This window comes from Protopterus annectens, chromosome 2.part0, assembly GCF_019279795.1.
Source record: "Protopterus annectens isolate FY-2018-M chromosome 2.part0, PAN1.0, whole genome shotgun sequence".
Lineage (NCBI taxonomy): Eukaryota > Metazoa > Chordata > Ceratodontiformes > Protopteridae > Protopterus > Protopterus annectens.
In genome coordinates, this window is record NC_056728.1 from 1,882,456,573 (window position 1) to 1,882,477,220 (window position 20,648).

The window sequence follows — 20,648 nt, forward strand, 5'->3', positions numbered from 1 at the left end:
ACTGGCAAAATTTTTTTTACCTGTTTTTACAGGGCTTCCCCCAGTGCGTAGCCAGCATCCCCACAAGGTGACCTTGTGTGATGTCCCCACTGGCGAATACCTGATACAGCTGTGAGGCATGCCAGATATGGGAGTAGTGGTAGCTTCCAGGGCTGCCAGCACACACATCCATAATAATGCCCCGCGCATTGCACACACCCTGGCAATTGATGGAGGGGTATCCCTTGCGTTTATGTAGCGCTACCCTGCTCCCGGTGGTGACTTAATTTCTATGTGCGTACAGTCTATCGCACTCCAGGACCTCCGGTATTGTGCCACACGGTGGAAGCGGCGATATTGCTAGCCAACTCCTCCTGAGATGTGGGGAAATTTATGTGCTCATGGGCATGTGGTAACATGGCATCCAGGAACTGGTGTAGTACCCTGGATGCTGATGCCTGTGAGATGCCCATTATGTCCCCAGTGGGCCTTTGAAAGGTACCTGTAGCCAGTATTCGCAAGCTCACACATACCTTTGTGTCCACTGGGATGGGCTCCCCTCTGTTGTCTCTTGTTCTCAGGCACGGCCGGCACAGCTCCACTATTTGCTGTAACGTGTCCCTGTCCACCCTGTAGCGCTCTACTATCTCCAGGTCTCGCAGCCCCTGGTAGGTCACCCTTGGTCTGAACAGTCTCCTTCTCCTGTGAGGCCTACGGTAGTTGTCGGCACCACCCTCCGCAACTCCATCTGTCTCTGCCACATACCTATGCATCACGCCACGGCGACACCCAGCATATACATGTTAAAAGTTCCCGCCTGTTTACACCCTACGGTGCGGCGCTTGGGAAATCGCTGTGTGTTGTGTGCATTCACATTTAATACTGTTGTGCTGTATACCCGGTGATGTCATTGGGTGTGTCTCAGCGGCCGTATCCATGGATTATTTCCGTGGTTTTACGGTTGCAACTGCAACGGTACTGCCTGTAGTGTTACATTACAGTTGCCTGCATTGCCTTCGCCTTGCATCTTACATTACTGCATCCTGCAGGCACATGGCATATGATGCATTTTATCTGCAGCCGCAGTTATGCTACCTCTGTACTTGGCTGTGCTATTTCGGTTCTTTGCTCTTTGCATTTCTACTACATCCCCTACTATCTTTGCACTCATATGCCTCCCCTTTCACGTTATGCAGGAGTCTGCATGCAGAGTTATCAGCTGCCGGCTGCCCTTCCTGCATTGATTGGTGTTAATTGCTCATTACGGATCCATTTACACTGCTTCCGCATTTCCTCGTATTCTCCGCATTACCTTCCTATATCCGTGGTTGTTGACGGTGAGGCCGTCACATGACTGGTTTAGGGAACGTAGTCATACTCGTGCACATGCATTTGTACGCGCATTATGTACTCTCAGCGCATCTATTTCCTAACACGCCAGTCGTGATGCTGTGATGTGCATTGTACAGCCCAGATTTGCTGACCTCCAATATCCTTCCTCCTACAGTGGCACACCCCTCTGTGGTTGACATGTATCTCGTGTAGGCCACTCCTCGGTGTAGTACCGCTACGCCATTTGCACCATCCTTACGCCGGCGCCGTTTTTGCGATTCACTATTATCTGCCTCATTTGCATGGAATTGACTACTAATACATGGTTACACCGCCACCACTCCTTGACAACCATTGCGCTGGGGTTGCAGCTTTACATACATACTATGGTGTGTGGTGGCTGTGCAGCTGATTTGTGTTCTACTGCTCTTTTAGGACATTGTCATATTATTTCATTGCTTTGCAACTTCTGTGCACATATCCCGGGGGTCTGCTGTTCTTTCTACGTACGTGTCATTTATGTCATTTTCTACATTTTGTGCATATTTTCTTTGGACATTCTCGGTGCCTTTCCACATTGGCATATTGCACCTATATGATACTTGACTTTGACAGCCTTCCGTTACTCCTCCGGTATGTTTGGGTAAATGTAAACCTTCTTTTTGGTTTACATTGCCGTGCCCTTACGCTACGCCTGCGCCACTTCGTGGATCGCTATTTGCCCTCATTTGCACGGTGCTATACCGCACACAGTGTGTTTTGCATACCTACGCCGGGGGCGGAGACGGTCCGGCGCACGCCGGTAGTGCACGTGGGATTCATTCATACCTGAATCGCTAAGCAGCCATATTTGGCGTTATAACGCCGATGCTATGCTGGCGCCTGGCGCAAGGTTCATGAATCCCAGGGAGAATGTTTTTCCAAAAAACATAATAGGAATAATTTTATTTATTTTTTTAACGATCAGATATGTAGAAATATCCGAATAGATAACACTGTCTGACTCAATATTTTATGTGGAAGGAAAAAAATAAAAAGCGGTACTTTTGTTTAATCTTCTAATAAATTAATCATGTGCATTTTGGTGCCTCCCCATAAAAAAGAGTTCATCAACAAAATGTGAATATAATGTAAACTTTTCATATTCAGCAATCTTATATAACACATTTCCCTCCCACTCAGCCAAAGCAACATTAGCATATACTGGTGTCATAACATTAATAAGATAAAGACTGCCAGCACCCCACAAGGTAAATCCTCCGTAGGCACAAGGATATATAAAAATAAAATAAAATGTGGAGATGCCAATGGAGTAAAACACAGCTATTAACTGTAATGTCCAGGCACAAACCATGTCCAAGATCATAAACAATCCAAAATTTATTGTCAAAGTACAATCAGGTAAGCGCTTTCGCATAGGAGCTTCATCAGACCAGATAACAAAACAAGAATTAGCCGCCATTTATATAAAACAGTAATTATTCAAAAATATCAATTAATCAATCAACCAGTATCCATTATATGCAACATACATTTAAAGTGGACATGGTGTACTACAAATACATATTTAAATAAATGAAAAACAACATCATAAATAAAACTAAAAATAAAAATATGTAGTAAAATATAAACATATACACTACATATTGAGACCTATATAAAAACCTGAAAAGATGCATAAAACAAATGTATCAAGCCTAATTTCATCTGCATAACCTCTTCTTCTTTAAAACAGGTTTGATTGAAGCCCTTTCATTTAAGCTCTATCCTCTATCTGCGCGCAAAAGAATAATCCAGCGGGCCTCTCTGTACTCAGTGTATGTTGTAATATCACCTTCCCTAATATTCGGTGTAACAATCTCTATCACCCTGAACTTAAAAATATGAGTAGTCCCAAATTCAGCTACATGCTTGGACAATGCATTATGTGGAGACCCTTTTCTAGTGTGGTAGACATGTTCTCTCATTCTATCACATAGGGGTCTGTTGGTCTTGCCCACATAAAATGCCGCACAAGTTCCACACTCAGCTAAATAGACATTGGGGGTCATAGAATTACTAGACCCCTTGAAACGAAATTCCTTAAGTAAATCAGGATGAAAGAAGACATCAGAAGTATCAATGTATGTACAAAAATTACAGGACCCACATGGTTCAGTATGACCATTTGATGATTTTCCTGTATTGGTCCTACCAACACACAATAGCCTTTTTAAATTCTTGTAGTTTTTAAACCGAAATCTGGGATGACTATCTACAATATTACTTATTTCATCATCAACGAGGAGAATAGACCAATGTTGATGGAATAACTCTAACTTGCTTAGAATCACCAGTATAAAACAATGGAATTCTAATATGACTACATTTATTATTTACATTAAGGTGTGTCATTTCTAAAAGTGGTCCAAAATATGGTCGTGCCTTAGTTAACCCGAGATCTATGAGGTCAGACCATTGTCTATCAAGTTCATCTGTAGTACATCCTCGATCCAACAACTTCTTTTCCAAGTTATTAATTTCATCCTGAAAACCAGCCATTGAGGGATTCAGCCTAGAGGCTCTCATACCCTGCCCCCTGATGAGATTTTTAAAGATATATCCAGGATGCATGCTCGATCTAAATAAGAAAGCATTCCTGTGGCATGTTTTTCGAAAAATCCCTGTATTAATAATGGTATTATTCAGCTTCTCTACATAGATATCTAGGTAGTCTATATATGTATATGACATATGATATGTAAACCTAAGGCAGTCAGTCATGTTATTCATAATGCCAAAGAATTTAAAAAATTCTTCAGATGACCCTCGCCATAACATAAATAAATCATCCACGAAACGTCGATAGAATATAACATTATTCCTAAATTCAATAAGGGGAAATAGAAACTCAATCTCCCACTGAGCAAGAAACATGTTGGCGTAGCTATTGGCACAAGATGTGCCCATAGCTACGCCGTGTTTCTGTAGGAACATATCATCCCCAAAAATAAAGGCATTATTATTTAAAATTGTTTCTAAAAAGAAGTAAACCAAATCAATCTGTTTAGATGAATATTCACTTTGTGCAGATAAATAATTCTGTATATAAACTATGCCTAGGTCATTCGGTATCATAGTAAACAATGATTGTACATCAAGGGTGACAAAAGCTAATCCACTGATATCATCTAACCCCTGAACACAGTCATATAAATCTAATAAAAACTGTTTAGAATCTCTTAAAACAGTTGAGTTCAAGCTGTTAACAGATCTTAGGAATTTTTCCACATACAATGAGAAGGGTTCAGTCACCCATCCTCCACCAGCAACAATTGGTCTCATGGGTGGGTTCCTTGGGTTCTTGTGTTTCTTAGGTAACCCTTGTATAATAGGAATCAAGGGATTATCAATATACATGAACGCAAATAATTCATCAGTAGTAAGACCAGCTGCATAAAGCTCGAATGTCATTACCCATAGAGGAAATAATCCTATGTACCTCAGAGATAGAAATAACACTGTAAAAACTGGTATCACTGAGCATATCATTCATAGACTGATGGTAAAAGGCTTTATCCATAATTACTATGAGTCCAACCTTGTCTGCAGGCTGAATGACAAGTGATCTATTGTCTTGGAGATGGCACAACGCCTGTCTCTCCATATAAGTAAGATTGTATTTAAAAGGTTTATTAGAGTGACCCCTGTTGTCATAAAACTGAAGTATATTTTCTTCAGTCAATTTAAAATATGCTCCAACTAAAGGATGATTGACTGGTACAAAACTACTAGGTTTTCTCAAATGAACTCGTGGTCCCAATTCTTCGTTTTCAATGAGTGTGGATCCACCATAAATCAGGTGTAACATAAGGTCTCTACAAAATTTTTTTAAACCTAGCACAGTGTCAACAAGATTACTGTTACAAGTTGGTATAAAATTTAAACCTTTCCTTAAAACACTGCATTCATATCGAGTCAAACTGTGGCTAGAGCAGGGGCGGCTCGTAGCATCGGACTGCCGGACTGCAGCCCCCTCAGCTTTGAAAAAGAAAATGTAAATAAAGTACCTTTTTTGCAGCAGAGATGTATTTTTTTGTTTTAAATGAAAATTGTTGGTTTCTCCGAGTCCGCGACTCGGAAGTACGCGCATGTGCACTTTAACCGCCTTAGGTTGCGGCGGTTTTAAATAGATTTTTATTTTTGTTTTTATTGCAGCCTGGGGGAGTAATTAAGGCATCATTGTGATGCCCAGAAGTCTATGCAGTTACAAACCGCATAGAATTAGAAGGGGCTCGGACTGCGACGTCCACAGGCACGTCATGACGTGCTTGCTGGGTTAAATTATGCTGATTGGTTGTCGCTCTCTTCCCGGGCTTTATGTGTTGGGAAAAGAGCAAGAATCAATCAGATACTCAATTGTGGGCTTGCCTTGTGGATCGATCGTGACTGTCACAGTCACACGGGATTTATTTTATTAATAATTTTCTTTTAATTTGCGATTGTATTTTATTCTTTTTTTTTTATTTGGGCACCGGTATACTATTTTGTCAGCTGTGCTGTTGCTGACTTGCTGCACCCTGTGCTGAAGACAGTGAAGATAAGAAAGAAGAACAGAACAGAAGTCAAGAAGAACTGAAGAAAGAAGGAAGACAGAAAAGAAGTTAGAAGAACAGAGTGAAGAACTAAAGTAAGTATACTCTTTGGCTCCCTGATGGGTGTATGGCTGACTCATTGACTTACAGAGCTGCTTTATTTTTGTGAGGGGAATGATAATGGATACAAATGCTGTTTTTTATGTTCATGCATCATATTTCACACCAGAGTGCAAGAGTACAACTGAAACCTTAACATTACTTACTGAGGACATACTTGTGCAGCACCTACAAATATTTCCTTCAAGCAGTGTGGTTTTATAAATTTGTATAAAGTAAACCGTTTGCGTTGTTTAATGTTCCAAATCAGACTTCTATGTAACTTACTAACAGCCAGGAAAATGACTACAAAGAACTTGAAAAATGAGACTACAGCTTCCTTTATAGAAATACTGTCAAAGCTGTATGTCATAAAGAAATGTCTGCTATTAAGATGAAAACAAATAAAATGACTACACAATATAGTTGCTGAATAAACCCACTTCTTGCACTGCAGTTCTAATTATAATTTATATTTTATAATTAGAACTGCAGTGCAAGAAGTGGTTTGAGTTGAGTGCTAATTGTTTTTCTTATACTTGATTTTGACTGGCATTCCATTAATGTATTTAAAAAAAAGTAAGTTATTTTTTCATGCCTCACAACCTTTTTTGTTTCCATCTAGATATTAAGCCGTCATGCAGCCAATGCATTGAGATATTTTTATTCTTGTACACTTCATTTTGTCTCGATTGGACTCTCATAATGACGGTTTGGCACCCAGGGCAGTATATTTAGTTTCTGTGGTTTGCTACTACAGGTGTGTGTGTGTGGTAGGGAATACCTCAGGCTTGAAACCTGTACCTTGTATGCAGGTGTTAAAGACCTGAATTCCCTACCCACCACCATTTGTAAAAAAAAAAAATTGCAGATTTTTGCCTCATATTTGATCTGATCTGTTCCTCATAATATCTGTGGTTTGTAAATGTTGTAATGCATGATATTTGATGGTGCAGTGGTAGCACTGTTGCCTCACAGCTGCAGGTCCACAGGTTTGATTCTTGGCTGGGGTGCCTTATTTGTGGGGTCTATCTTCTCCCTGTGTTTGTGTGGGTTTGCTTTTGTGTCCTCCCATGTTACAAAGACATGTCTGCATTATTTCTTCCTGGGTCTCTGCTGAATTTTTTTTTTTTTTGTTCCAAGTCAGACTGTCCTGATTAAGAAATGTTAAATAAAATTGAGAGGCATTTGAATTTCAGACTTCAAGTTTCTGAATGTTTAATTCTTTGCATATTTGATGGTGCAGTGGTAGTATTGTTGCCTCACAGCTGTAGGTTTTCTGGTTTGATTCTTGGCTGGGGTGCCTTATGTGTGGAGTCTGCATCTTCTCCCTGTGTTTGTGTGGATTTTCTCTGGTGCCCTGTCATTTTACAAAGTAAAGGCAGTATTTCTCCCTGGGTCTCTGCTGAAAATTGTTTTTGTTCTGTCAGCAGTAAAATTGACAGGCATTTGAATTTCAGACTTCATGTTCTTCAGAAAATACATAGTAACACAACCGTAACACAACCTTTTATTCTAGCAATTTTCTAAGTTTATAAGATTATAAGTTTATAAGATGAATATTTGAAATTTGTCCCTATTTTTGGGACTGTATTCCCCCATTATTGGCTTCGTCCAGGTTTTTTGTGCTAAGGTTGACAGCTATGGCAAGTATTCCCTCATTACTGGGTTTGTCCAGGTGTTTTGTACTAAGAGGTTGACAGCTATGGTGAGAACTGAATTCACTAAATGATGGCCATTTAAGTTTCAGTCTTCCTCTCTTTTACAAAGCAGCTGATTTGGCATAGTGGTATGTTGCTCTGACTGTTTTGCACAGGGACCATGGCAGTAAAATTTATGGTGGTAACGCAGCATTTCTCTTTCACAAAGCAGCTGATCTGGCATAGTGGTATGTTGCTCTGACTGTTTTGGACAGGGACCTTGGCAGTAAAATGTATGGTGGTAACACAACATTTTATTCTAGCAACTTTCCAAGATTATACAAGCAATGTTTAATGTGTCCCTGGTTTTTGGGCATTTGACCCCCCCCCCCCCAATACATTTTGTCTTTTTCCAGTTTTCTTGTGCTGCGGAGTTGAGATGCAGTTGAGTATTGAGTAGATTTTACAAGGAGCTGAGAGCTGCAGGGGAACAGAAGTTTAGTGTTGCTTAAATGAAGTTGGCTTGCCTTGTTAATAGCACAACAGGTTGTGTACTTGCTTTTGATGCAGAAGGCTGTGGGTTCTACTCCCACAAGAAGTGGATGCTGCCTTACTGAGAATGTTCTCCTTGGTGAAGATACTAACTATGAGTCTGTTATCAGTTTGCCATCAATTTCCTCTTGCAGTATTACTAGCTTATCATTTTTTTAATGTAATATAGGCAATTTATTCCTGAGGGGCAACAGACACTTTATTTTTCGATGAAACCATGAAATATAAAGGTGTTTGCTAGCAGCAACCTGTTCATTAGTTACAGATTTCTTTAATGTGGAATTATTTAAATGACTTTTACTTCTTCAGAGATTGTGCATATTTACTGATAATGGACTGTAGAATTGTGCATATTTACTGATAATGGCGGACTGTAGAATTGTGCATATTTATTGATAATGGTGGACTGTGGAAGTCTGAGTAGACTTTTATGATACATGTTCTGAACTGGGCAGTTTTGCCATTATGGGTGCATGCGTTTTGTTTCATTGCTTACTGGAAAAATGTTCAAAACAAATTTAAAACGCCCTCTAACAACTGTACTGTATTGTACAAGGAATATAATTTAGTACAATGAGGAAGGTGTATCAAAGAGCACATGTATGTTTCATATGCAAGGGGCCTATGATTTGAAAACAGCCCAAAATTAATCTTTATCTGCCACTGGCAAAATATACTTTCTTTGAATGTGGGTTTCAATGAATGTGAGTTTCAAGGGCAGAGAAGTTTTAATGCTAAGTTTTCATTGTGAGACTGCATTGCTTTGTTTAGCAGATTACTTAGTGTTTGTGCTGTAAAATACAAAATAAAACTTTCAAATGAAGTCCAACTCATCATAGAAGTAAAGCATTATGCACATTAGTGTTTATGGTAAATGGAGTGAAATAGCCAAGTAATGGTTCATTGGAATGGCTGCAGAGGCTCCATTCAACCACAATTTTGTCAGTGGGGAAGGGCAGCAAGCTCAGACAGGCCCAGCTGAACTATACCTCCCAACTGTCCAGATTTTCAAAGAATGAATAGATTTTTGCTTCTTATTTTTGGTTTGTTCTTCATAAAATTTGTAGTTTTCTGGCAAATCATTTAGGAATTAAGTCACTAAATAATGATACATGGAGTTTCAGACTTCATAACCTTCAGAAAAATGCATGCTAAAGTAAGAACTGTTATTCTATCAACTGTCTCAATTTATACAAGAGCAATTTTTAGTGTTGTTTATATGTTCCCCCAATATATTTGGCCTTGTTCAGATTTACTGCATTAACAGGTTGAGAGGTACATGCAAATAAATTGCTTTATAGAATTAGGCATAGCCAACCTCTCAACTGTCCCCGATTTTGGCTCAAAATGTTGCTCTTCCCCCTAATAATCCCTCCGCAAAATAGCAATTTTGGAAGAAAACATGGAGGGTTTACAATTAAGAAATAACTGTAATAATCAAAGTTATAGATTACTTGAAATGCATGTAGATTATTTTATTTTGTCAGCTGCTCAACTTAGCAGTACTAATATTAAAGTGCCCCTTCTTTGACAGGTTCCCAGCTGTATTGTGTGGCTATTTTATATTTTTGCATCAAATTTTTGTTCCATTTTTCATAAAATTGTGTTTTTTGGCAAATTAGTGACAAATCACTAAAGACTAAAGTTAGAAAATAATGACAGACATTTGAGTTTCAGATTGTATACCCTTCAGAAAATTCATACTAATGCAAGACCTATTCTATCATCTTTCTAAGTTTATTAGTGCAATATTTAAAAATTGTCCTTATTTTTGGGCCTTTGTCCTACTTCTGTATATGGCTTTGTCCAGACTTCTTGCTCTGAGGTTGAGAGGTATGACAAATGTGTCAGGGCCATCACAGTCAGCCAGAGACATTTCAAATTGTGACATACTTGTTGCACCCCACTCCCCCATGTAGTGACTCTGGATGTGTCCAAGCAAGGCAAGGAGTAGTTATGCAGTGTAAATGTGCAGTGTCCCCCCCCATCCAAGGTAGACACAAGTACTACAGTGGCTTCTCATCTGTCCTTGATTTTGCAGAGCTGTCTGGTTTCTGTCATATTTTTGTACTGTTGATTTATGCTTATTACTCAGATTTATGCTTATTACTCAGAAAGTGCCTGTTGCTCTGTGTTTAAGTAGCAATGCTTTAATGGCCATAAGGTAAGCTTGTCTGAGATTGTAAGCTGCAAGTAAGCTTTAATAATCATACTGTTAAAGAATTGCCAACATTGAAAGCCTTTCTGTTGTTGCCATGCAGAGAATACTTGACTAGATAATGTATAAGCCTTGGGTATTAAAGGACAGGATTTCATTATTTTAAAAAGCTCATTACACTTGTTGGAGACTTCCAGTCATCTCTACAGACTTTACCCATAAACTAAACAGAATGCCAATCATGTGTGGTCCATAACATGTACAGTAATCCGTTAAGCAATGTATCTTGAGCTTGTTTCTTGTTTGCTTTTCATTTTTTACTTTGGTCATGTTTTCCCCATGAAACAAGTAGATAGTTGTCAGGCAGCAGGTCTTTTTTGGATAAGAAACATTTTTACAAGTGGGGCCATCACAGAGATTTCTACTTTCAGCATGTTACTTGGTACTTTAATAAAGCTGAATATAAATTATAATTAGAACTGCAGTGCAAGGAGAAGTGGTTTGAGTTGAGTGCTTCTGGTTTTTCTTATACTTGATTTCGACTGGCATTCCAGTAATGTATTTAAAAAGTAATTTATTTTTTCATACCTCACAACCTTTTGTTTCCATCTAGATTTTAAGTAAGCTGTCATGCAGCCAATGCATTGAAATATTTTTATTCTTCTACACTTATTTTTAGCTTGATTGGACTCTCATAATGATGATTTGCCACCCAGGGCAGCGTATTTAATTAAAGTTAGTTTTTGTTGTGTTAGCCCCTCCCCTTTCTAGTTGGCCACACCCCTTCCCCTTGACCCTACCCATTCAGCTGTCTCCTGCAGCCCCCCTTTGATTTGAAGTCACCAGCTGCCACTGGGCTAGAGATGTTAAAAATCAGTGACTCTGGGTCTTCCCCCACATTTTCTTCAAAGTCTGACTGGGGTGATACTCCCCTGACAACTTCTGTTTGTTACGCCCCCTGCTGGACGACCTCCCTCGCCCTGCCATCTTGTCCATCCGGACAGGTAGGGGAAAAGGGAGATCACCACCAGTGCCCACAAAGGCAGCATCAAACACTTCATTCTGTATTACAGGTCTACTTTTATCTTTGGGGCTAACAATACGGTCCATGTTCTTAGACTTTAAATTAACTGAGTCCTTGACTGTAACCTTCAAGTTAGTACCTATTTGAGAGTTATTCGATGTCATAACTATGCCCTGATCAATTCCACCATCTATATTAGAAGCCTCATTAGATGTATTAACATTAACATTAGGTTCAACAACATTTGAACAAGGACAATCCTGTCTCGGTGTCGAACCTATGAAGTCCTTTACAATGTTATTATATGAGACATGCCATAGTCCTTTAACACAATCAAGTGCAACATTGACATTAGTTGATACATTAGTTGGTACATTTTTAAAAGCCCTATCATTCATTAAGGCAGTCCTATTAACATTAGGGCATGCAGAAACATTATTATCAGAATGGTTGACAGAGGTCTGTCCTGTACGCGGCCACATAAAAACGTGGCCTGCCCGAAAATTGGACAAATCTCTAACAATCTTTGTTTTTTTCTGTTCAATAAGCTTACGTTTAAAATTTTTAGGTTCAGGGTGATAGAGATTGTTACACCGAATACTAGGGAAGGTGATATTACAACATATACCGAGTACAGAGATGCCCGCTGGATTATTCTTTTGCAGGCACATAGAGGAAAGGGCTTAAATGAAAGGGCTTCAATCAAACCTGTTTTAAAGAAGAGGAGGTTATGCAGATGAAATTAGGCTTGATATATTTGTTTTATGCATCTTTTCAGGTTTTTATATAGGTCTCAATATGTAGTATACATGTTTATATTTTACTAAATATTTTTATTTTTATTTTTATTTGTGATGTTGTTTTTCATTTATTTAAATATGTATTTGTAGTACACCATGTCCACTTTAAATGTATGTTGCATATAATGGATATTGGTTGATTGATTAATTGATATTTTTGAATAATGACTGTTTTATATAAATGGTGGCTAATTCTTGTTTTGTCATCTGGTCTGATGAAGCTCCTATGTGAAAGCGCTTATCTGATTGTACTTTGACAATAAATCTTGGATTTTTTATCATCTTGGACTTGGTTTGTGCCTGGACATTACAGTTAATAGCTGTGTTTTACTCTGTTGGCATCTCCACATTTTATTTTAATTTATAAACATTGTCATTGGACTTCAATATATTCCAATTAATTGTAATGGTGTTCCGAATGTCATGGACAAAATTTTCCATATTGCAAAATGCATGACCGATTGTATTCATTCCTAGGTTCATAAATATCAATAACATTTGACTGTAAATTCATACTTCCACTACCTAATAATGGTTTATACTTTTTACCCCATTCAGACCTAACATATTTTATAGTATTATAAATAAGGTTGCTAGGGTAACCCCTTTTCAAGAACGTTTCCTATAAATTCAAGTTCTACCTCCATTTCTTTTAATTCTGAAGTCATTCTTGTCACCCTTATACACTGTCCTTTAATTATACTAGCCTTTTGTTTATAAGGGTGGCAACTAGAGTATTCTAAATATGTGTTACTGAACGTACTTTTCCTTTAAATTTTAGAAGCAAAATGGTCTTTCTCAATATATATGTATGTATCCAAGTATGAAATACCTTTAGTATCATAATTGTATGTAAATTTTGGATACTCACTGGTTTTGTTTAAGTATTCAATAAACTGATCCAGCTCATTCTTGGAACCATTCCATAACATAAAAATATTGTCCAAAAACCGAATGTAACATTTAATAAACGAATTCCACTTGCTTTGGAATATATATTGCTCTTCACTACTGAGTAACACTAAATTGGAAAATATAGGTGTGCAGGCTGCACCCATTGCAACATCGTTATTTTGTCTATAGTATTCTCCCTCATAAAAAATGTAGTTGTGTCTCAAAACTACCTCCATAAATTCCAAAATTAGAAGAATTCTGTCCCATAAAAATCCACTATATTCCTGAATACTATCCTTGAATCTATTGAGACCGTCTCCCTCTGGTATACAAGAAAACAAATCTATTACATCAATTGTGTCAAAAATGACCTCATTATTAAATTTATCCAGGGTCAATCGACCTAAAAAATCCCATGAGTCAATGATAATATGGTGTATTTTTCTATATATACATTTTAACCATCTGTCAATCACTTGACCAAATGGAAAAGTTTTTGACTTGTTCCCTAAATTAATAGGTCTGAATGGGGGGTCCATTTGACCTTTATGGACCTTAGGTATCCCCACCATAGTCGCCATGACAGGATTTTTTCTTGTAGAAATTCATATAATTCTATGTCTATTCTATTTTCCAGCAATAGATCTTCTAAGAATAAATCAGTCTTATGATATCCAGTATTAACCTCGTTCAGGGATGCAATTTCATAATTACCTGAATTTAGTAATAGTGTATGTATTTTATTCACATATTCTTGCTTGTTATAAAGAACAATCCCAACCCCTTTGTCGGGTTTCATAACCCTAATCTGATTATCTTGTTGTAATTGTTTCAAAGAATCAAATTATTTTTGGGTTAAATTAAAATTAATTTTCTCTTTATTAAATTTATTAACTAATTTATATAATTCATCTGTCACTACCTTTTCATATGTAGCCAAAGTGGGGTTCAAAGGTGGAACAAAAGTGCTAGTTTTTTAAAACATTTTGTGAATTTTTGTTCTATTGCTGTCTTGGAAATATACCACAAAATTTAATTTCCACATATATAACTTAAATTCCACTATATAATCTACTATGTTACAGCTGGAAGTCGGAACATATTTCATTCCTTTAGAGAAAAGTCTAAAATGTTCACATTCCAATTTAAAATTTGTGTAGTTAAACACACTAAAATCTCCCATACTAAAATGAACCTCATTATTTTGCACAATTGTATCCTCCCCCATCATTTCCTTGTACCTCTCAAGAATCTCTTTTCCCGCCAATTGTTTTCCGTTACTACCTGTTTCTCCTGTATATCCTGCTTGTGTTCCCTTCCTCCTAAAAAATTGTTATTCCTACTATTATTATATTCACTATATCCTTCCTGCCAAGTATTATATTTTCCTTCCTGTTGTATGTCACAGCCGAATCTCTCCTGTAGCCATCCCATTTGTAGGCTGATTGATTTTCATACTGTTTTATATCCCTTTGTAGTTTTTTACATTTCCTATTGAATTGTTTTTGACAATTTTTTTCAACCCAATTATATTGTTTATGTATGAAAAAATGATTCCCATTCACAAAATAATAAATCTTGAGTTATTATCTCATTCAAATGTTCAGTTTCAGCTATTAGTGCACATATTTTTTTATCATTGCATTTCATAATAAATTCAATAAATGAAAATCCAAAACTGTCAAACAGTTGGTTACATTCACAAATTTTACAATCATCTAATTCTTCCCCTATGGGCTGTTTAAAAAATCTCAAGGCCATAGGTACAACTTTCACCTCCATACACTCCTTTTGGTACATGTTGTCGAGCTGTAAGCTCTTCACTGTACCTAATTTTTTGCCGAACTCATATATTAGATCTTTTAAAGTTCTATTATCATCCTTGCTTTTCATAGTATGTGTGTCCGAACTAAATTTACAAGAGTTGTTTTCAAAATCATAGTTACATTTTAAAAAAATGTCCAAATTGTGCTGTCTATGATTGTCTTTAACATCATTATTGGTATTGCAAACTTGTCGATTAACAATACCTGCTTCAGCAGCCAGTCCGGTCACAGAATAAGTCTCTTCTGGAACTGTCCATTTAGGTTTGGCCCCAGATATGTTGAACTCATCCTCCGATCCTCCGTCATCTCTCTGTTTAAAACATTCACTAAACCGGAGACCTGCGACACCGCTGGATCCATTAGAGGGTCCGGTTACCAACACTTCGCCATTCCGCTGTTCTTTAGGGGAGTTTACTGTATTGTTGTTTCCACTACATCCACGTGTTGACATCATCTCCTGCAAACCCTCAGACTTCCTATCTGGCTGGCTGATAAGCTCAATTAGCTGAGTTAATTCTCCTTTTATAATATCCATCTCGGACTGCATTTTTTGTATCTCATCATTCCTGGCTGGCGAAAAAATAGATGGCAACTCATCCAAGGAATCCATTACCCCTGTTAGCAACTTGAGAAACAAATGTGAAGTTCCAGCAGTAACAACCAAGAAATGTATTACTTAAATCTGCTGAAAAAGGAGTCTGGATCCAATAATACATGCCACGAATATAAAGTAACCACAAATTTATTAAAACATTTCATAAAAACTGTGAGTTAAGCGCTTTCATCTATTACATAGACTTTTTCAGAACATCACCTCAACTTCCACACTTGATTTAAATAAACCATTCAATTATTAAAACTAATCAAACAATTAAAAACTGACATCATCTTCTTAAAGTGCACTGTGCAAACTGAAATTCATATTCATGGATCTAAAACCCTTGTCACTTGTATCATACATATTACAATCAAGATATATATTTGTGAACTAAAAAATATGACAAATACTTTAAACATCACAGTTTTGCTTCCAGTATGGCCTTCAGTGATATACCATCATTTATCCCTGGATGAATGGTAGAATTCAACAAAATTTGCCATCTGGTCTCTTTCTCATTTAACTTCTTAGTAATACTACCCCCTCTAGGATTTCCTCTTATTTGCTCAAGGATTGAAAATTTGAATTCTTTACATCCAGGACATTTTTGTAAATGTCTGTATAAAGCATTTGTTTCATCTTTTTTTCTTTATGCAGTAAATATGGTCGTACTTGTACATCCTGTTTCTAAAAACACCTATCAGTTTTTCCCACATAGAAACAAAGGCATGTGGTGCACTTAGCTAAGTACACCACATGCTGAGTATTGCAATTGCCATTCTGGAAGTACACTACTGTCTGATTTATATTTTCCAACTTTATCTCAGCAACTCCCATAATAGTTCCATAATTCTTCCATAGAACCTTTACACTCTCTGACTGCTGTTATGGATACATCATACAGATTCATTCACTTTGCAACTTTATCTCAGCAACTCCCATAATAGTTCCATAATTCTTCCATAGAACCTTTACACTCTCTGACTGCTGTTATGGATACATCATACAGATTCATTCACTTTGCATGACAAAAACACCTGCTAGCCATTGTACTTAGTTGTATTTAATGCTGTTCACATTCCTAGATTCCTGCAGGTAGCACTGTGCATGCATAGTACATGCTGTGCCTCCAGGGAGAACTGGAATTCCACATATAATCCTCTGTAGATGGTATCGCTGTTTTGCCTGATTTCTTACCAGCATATGCAAGTATACAGGACTGACATGTTTCACACCTTAAGCAGCCTTTGTGAACCATAATAATACAGTAGCTATACTTTCTGAATAGACGTACAAAACAGGAACACAAACTGGATAACCAGACAATCCTGTACTCCAAGGACTCAACACCAAGGCTCAAATAAAATCCACTATCACTTTATTGAATAAAATAATAACAAGAGTTAAGTGGTTTTATTCTTTAACAATATAAATGTAACTTCTTTGCAACAACTTCTTGTAGTTGTAGTTGTTTTTATTAAATAAAGTTATACTGGATTTAGTTTGAACCTTGGTGTCGAGTCATTGGAGTACAGGAGTATCTGTGGTTATCCAGCTATACTTTCTGATCCCAACACACATTGCACAAATGAGGTACCCAGGGATTCCCACTGGTGAATGGGAGATGCAATATGCAAGACATGATGTGTGTGCCACTTATCAGCCATTCTGAACTGAGACTCTTAAGGTAACACCTCATTGCTGGAAAAAGAGAGTGTAGTGCACAATGCCACAGTTACTACAGATTTATAAATTTTTACATGTAATATCCTCCTTTCTTTAGAAGTAATTACATTCATTCACTTATATTTACTGTATAAAAGATGATACAATTTGCATCACATGAAATGCAGTTCACAACAAAAGTAAAATTAGATGTATATTCAGATTAATCAAACTATGCAGCAGTCTGGATGTTAATTTTTATACTCTACCGAAACTAAGTAATTATACAGAAATGTTCGTTCTTTGTCTTGCATGTTCTATATACTATAATCTGGTGGTTCTGGATTACATTACTTAGCTTATGCTTATGCATGAAATCACTGAAAAGTATATTACCAGTTCCATGAGCAGAAGTAGGGAATGCAGTCTGCACTGACTGGATATTAAGACTATTTGAACCATTTCTCACTGCATCATTTTATATTTCTCTAACAGTTTATATGGGTATCTTCTGTGGATTTTGTTATCATGACTGTATCTGGTATGAATCTGGCAAGATTGTTCTCATAGTATTGCACCTTCCAATATTGCTTTACTCCCAAATTATTAATATGGTATGTTCATGGTCTTACTTTATCCTTCTATTGGCAAAGATAAGCTTTTTCCTGATAAGTAAAAGTAAAGCTTCTTTTTCATGTTTTATTGCAGTAGCTGAATTGCAGATTGTTTATTGTCTGATCCTAATAGTGAAAATGAAGCAGATAACTTTGATTTAGGGTTCTGTCTGTTAGAAGCTGTACTGGGGACAGTCCTGTTACTTGTAATAGACAATGAAAAAGTGAATGAGTAACAGTAAATTGTACTGAAATGATCTGTTTTTTGCATAAGATCTGTTTATATTTTTTAACATGTACTCATCCTGCCAATTGTTTTGAAACATCTGTGACTTGTGTTCACATATTTAAATTCTGATAGCTTCTCTAACAGACAAAATTTACAGCTGACAAACTGCAATCTTTTGCCAGTGGTTGCATAATCTGGTACCCCGTGTTTCCAAAAATGGATGCAAAGATAGTTACTTGATTATGGCTTGCTGTATCACTCATATGTGCAACTTTAGGAAACGTAGAATTCAATATTTTGTTCTGAAACAAATCTGTAGAATAAACATGGAAGGCAGAATTGTATAAGGTATGAGTTCCTCTTTATTTTCCTATTTTCTGTATACAAATTTCTGAAATTCTGATTAATTGTTCTGTTTGCTCTCTGATGAAAAAGTCAGTATAAAATATCACAAGCTTTTTCATAGAGTTATCCTTGTATTGATGTGAAACTTGGATACTCCTGAGCATATTTTTTCACTTAATTATAAGGGGAAAATTACACTGCTTCCTTGAAAAATAAACATTGGTGCATTTGCAATTAAACTCTATTTGGAAATTTAAGATGTTATTTAGAGAATATTGATATGTAGCTTTATTTATCATGTCTTAATGACACCACAAAATGGTCATAGCTAATAATCATTCCGAGAATGGATTTGGAGTTCTTGCAAATTTTCAACAGATAATGGCAGTTGAGAAGCAACCTACAGCACTTCTAGATATCTCTCTCAAACAAATTGCCCTTGTGTTCCTGTACACATGCTCATCTTAGTGTATCTGATATTTGCATAAATCTACCAGGCCTACACTGCACTTCCAAATCATATTTTCATGACAGGAACTCTCTCCTTAATCCTGCAGCTGGTGCAACATTTTGCTGGTGCTGTACTCTAAAGTGATTAATGATCTAATTGTACAGTAATGTCTTTACCATAAATAGAATGATAATAGTTCTGAATGCCAAATGCTGTAGCTAATACTGTTTTTTTCTCAGTTTGAGTATAATGCGGTTAACAGCTTGCCTAGGACCATAGCTCATGCAAATGTTCTACCTCCCGGTACTAAGATTGCACTATACCCTTTCCGGCTTGAATCATGCTGCAACAAAGTAACTTGTGATACAGCATAAAATATGAGAGTAGGCACTGTGATGACAATGAATATCAATATGCCAAAGTTATTTTTCCTGTTTTAGACATCAATCTTTACAATTTTCCATACCAGCACTAACATACATAAAAAGTTGGAATAATATTAGACTGATATTGTACTATGGACAGGAATCACATTAGAAATGCCTTAAGATGTGCAGTTTTGTGTGGTAATTGCCATTGCATTAACAGTCTGAAATAAGACTCTATTGAAAAAGAGACATGAGTCATGTACTTAAGTAAAGTTATACAGATTTGGGCTTTGCTTCTGTTTGTCTTTAGCCTTTTTATCTCAGTCATTCAAAACATGGTCATGTCTTAGCCATGGTTGGGATTATGTATAACAAAGTCAGTGTTTCAACAGTGATGTTCACTATACAGTCTAGACCTTCAATGTTATTTGTAGTACCACTAAGTAAGAGTTCCTGATCCATTGAGATTCCATATAGCAATCTCAGAAATCTAAATCTTTTTGGCAGTGCACTGAAATGTACAACATGGAAATAGATTAATCTAACTTATCTTGCCAATGTCCTAATAACATAAGGAACAGAGAAATACTTTAATATGCAAATTGTTGTTTCAACCTCTTCCACCAGCTAAAATGATCTACTTATTTAAATTATTAGGATTTATACATATCATTCACTTGTCTTATTTGACTGCTGCCACTGGCTATTCTTTCCATATTTATATTCATTCTGTATCACTATGCTCTATATAATTTCCATGCACTTCCACACTTGCAGGAAAAAAATATAGGAATTGCTTAACTAGAAATACTAGTTTGAAATTCAGTATACAGACAACCCAGTCATTCATTTTTAACAATAACTTCAGTATTCTGTATTGCATTTGTCTCCAGGGTTGGGTGTGTTGCAGTATTGTGTGCTTTATGAAGTGAAGTTCTAATCAAATAGATTCATAGATTCATAGGTAGGTACTAGGCTATTGGCCCTAGGGCCTATATATGCATAGCCAAAAAGGTACCCTGGCTTTCGCCACCCAAGAAAATAATTTTCCTGTGCCACTGTCGAGCAGAGCCACAGAGGTGATCCCTGGGGTGAATTTCCTCTCTCCCATCCAATCATCAAGATTTTTCTTGAAAAGTGCTAATGAAGAGCTCTGTTTGACATTGATAGGTAGTTTGTTCCAGAGTATGGGAAGTCTCTGGGACAGGAATCTATCCCTCCGGCATGTTCTGTTTATTGTGGTGACAAGGTTTACGTCCCTAGAGCATGTAGCTTGGAGGGATTGGGATTTCTTTAAGTGGAGCATGTCCAACAGCTCTGGGTTTGACATAGCTTTGTATGTTAGGCAGAGATCACCTCTGAGTAGGCGGTATGCGACAGAGTAAAGCTAGAGTTTTTTGAGATGGTCTGCATAGGGCATCTGTTTGAGGCCAGTAATCCTCTTTGTGAGGTATTTCTGTGGCTTTTCCAGTTGTTGTAGATGTCTTGTGAGGTACATAC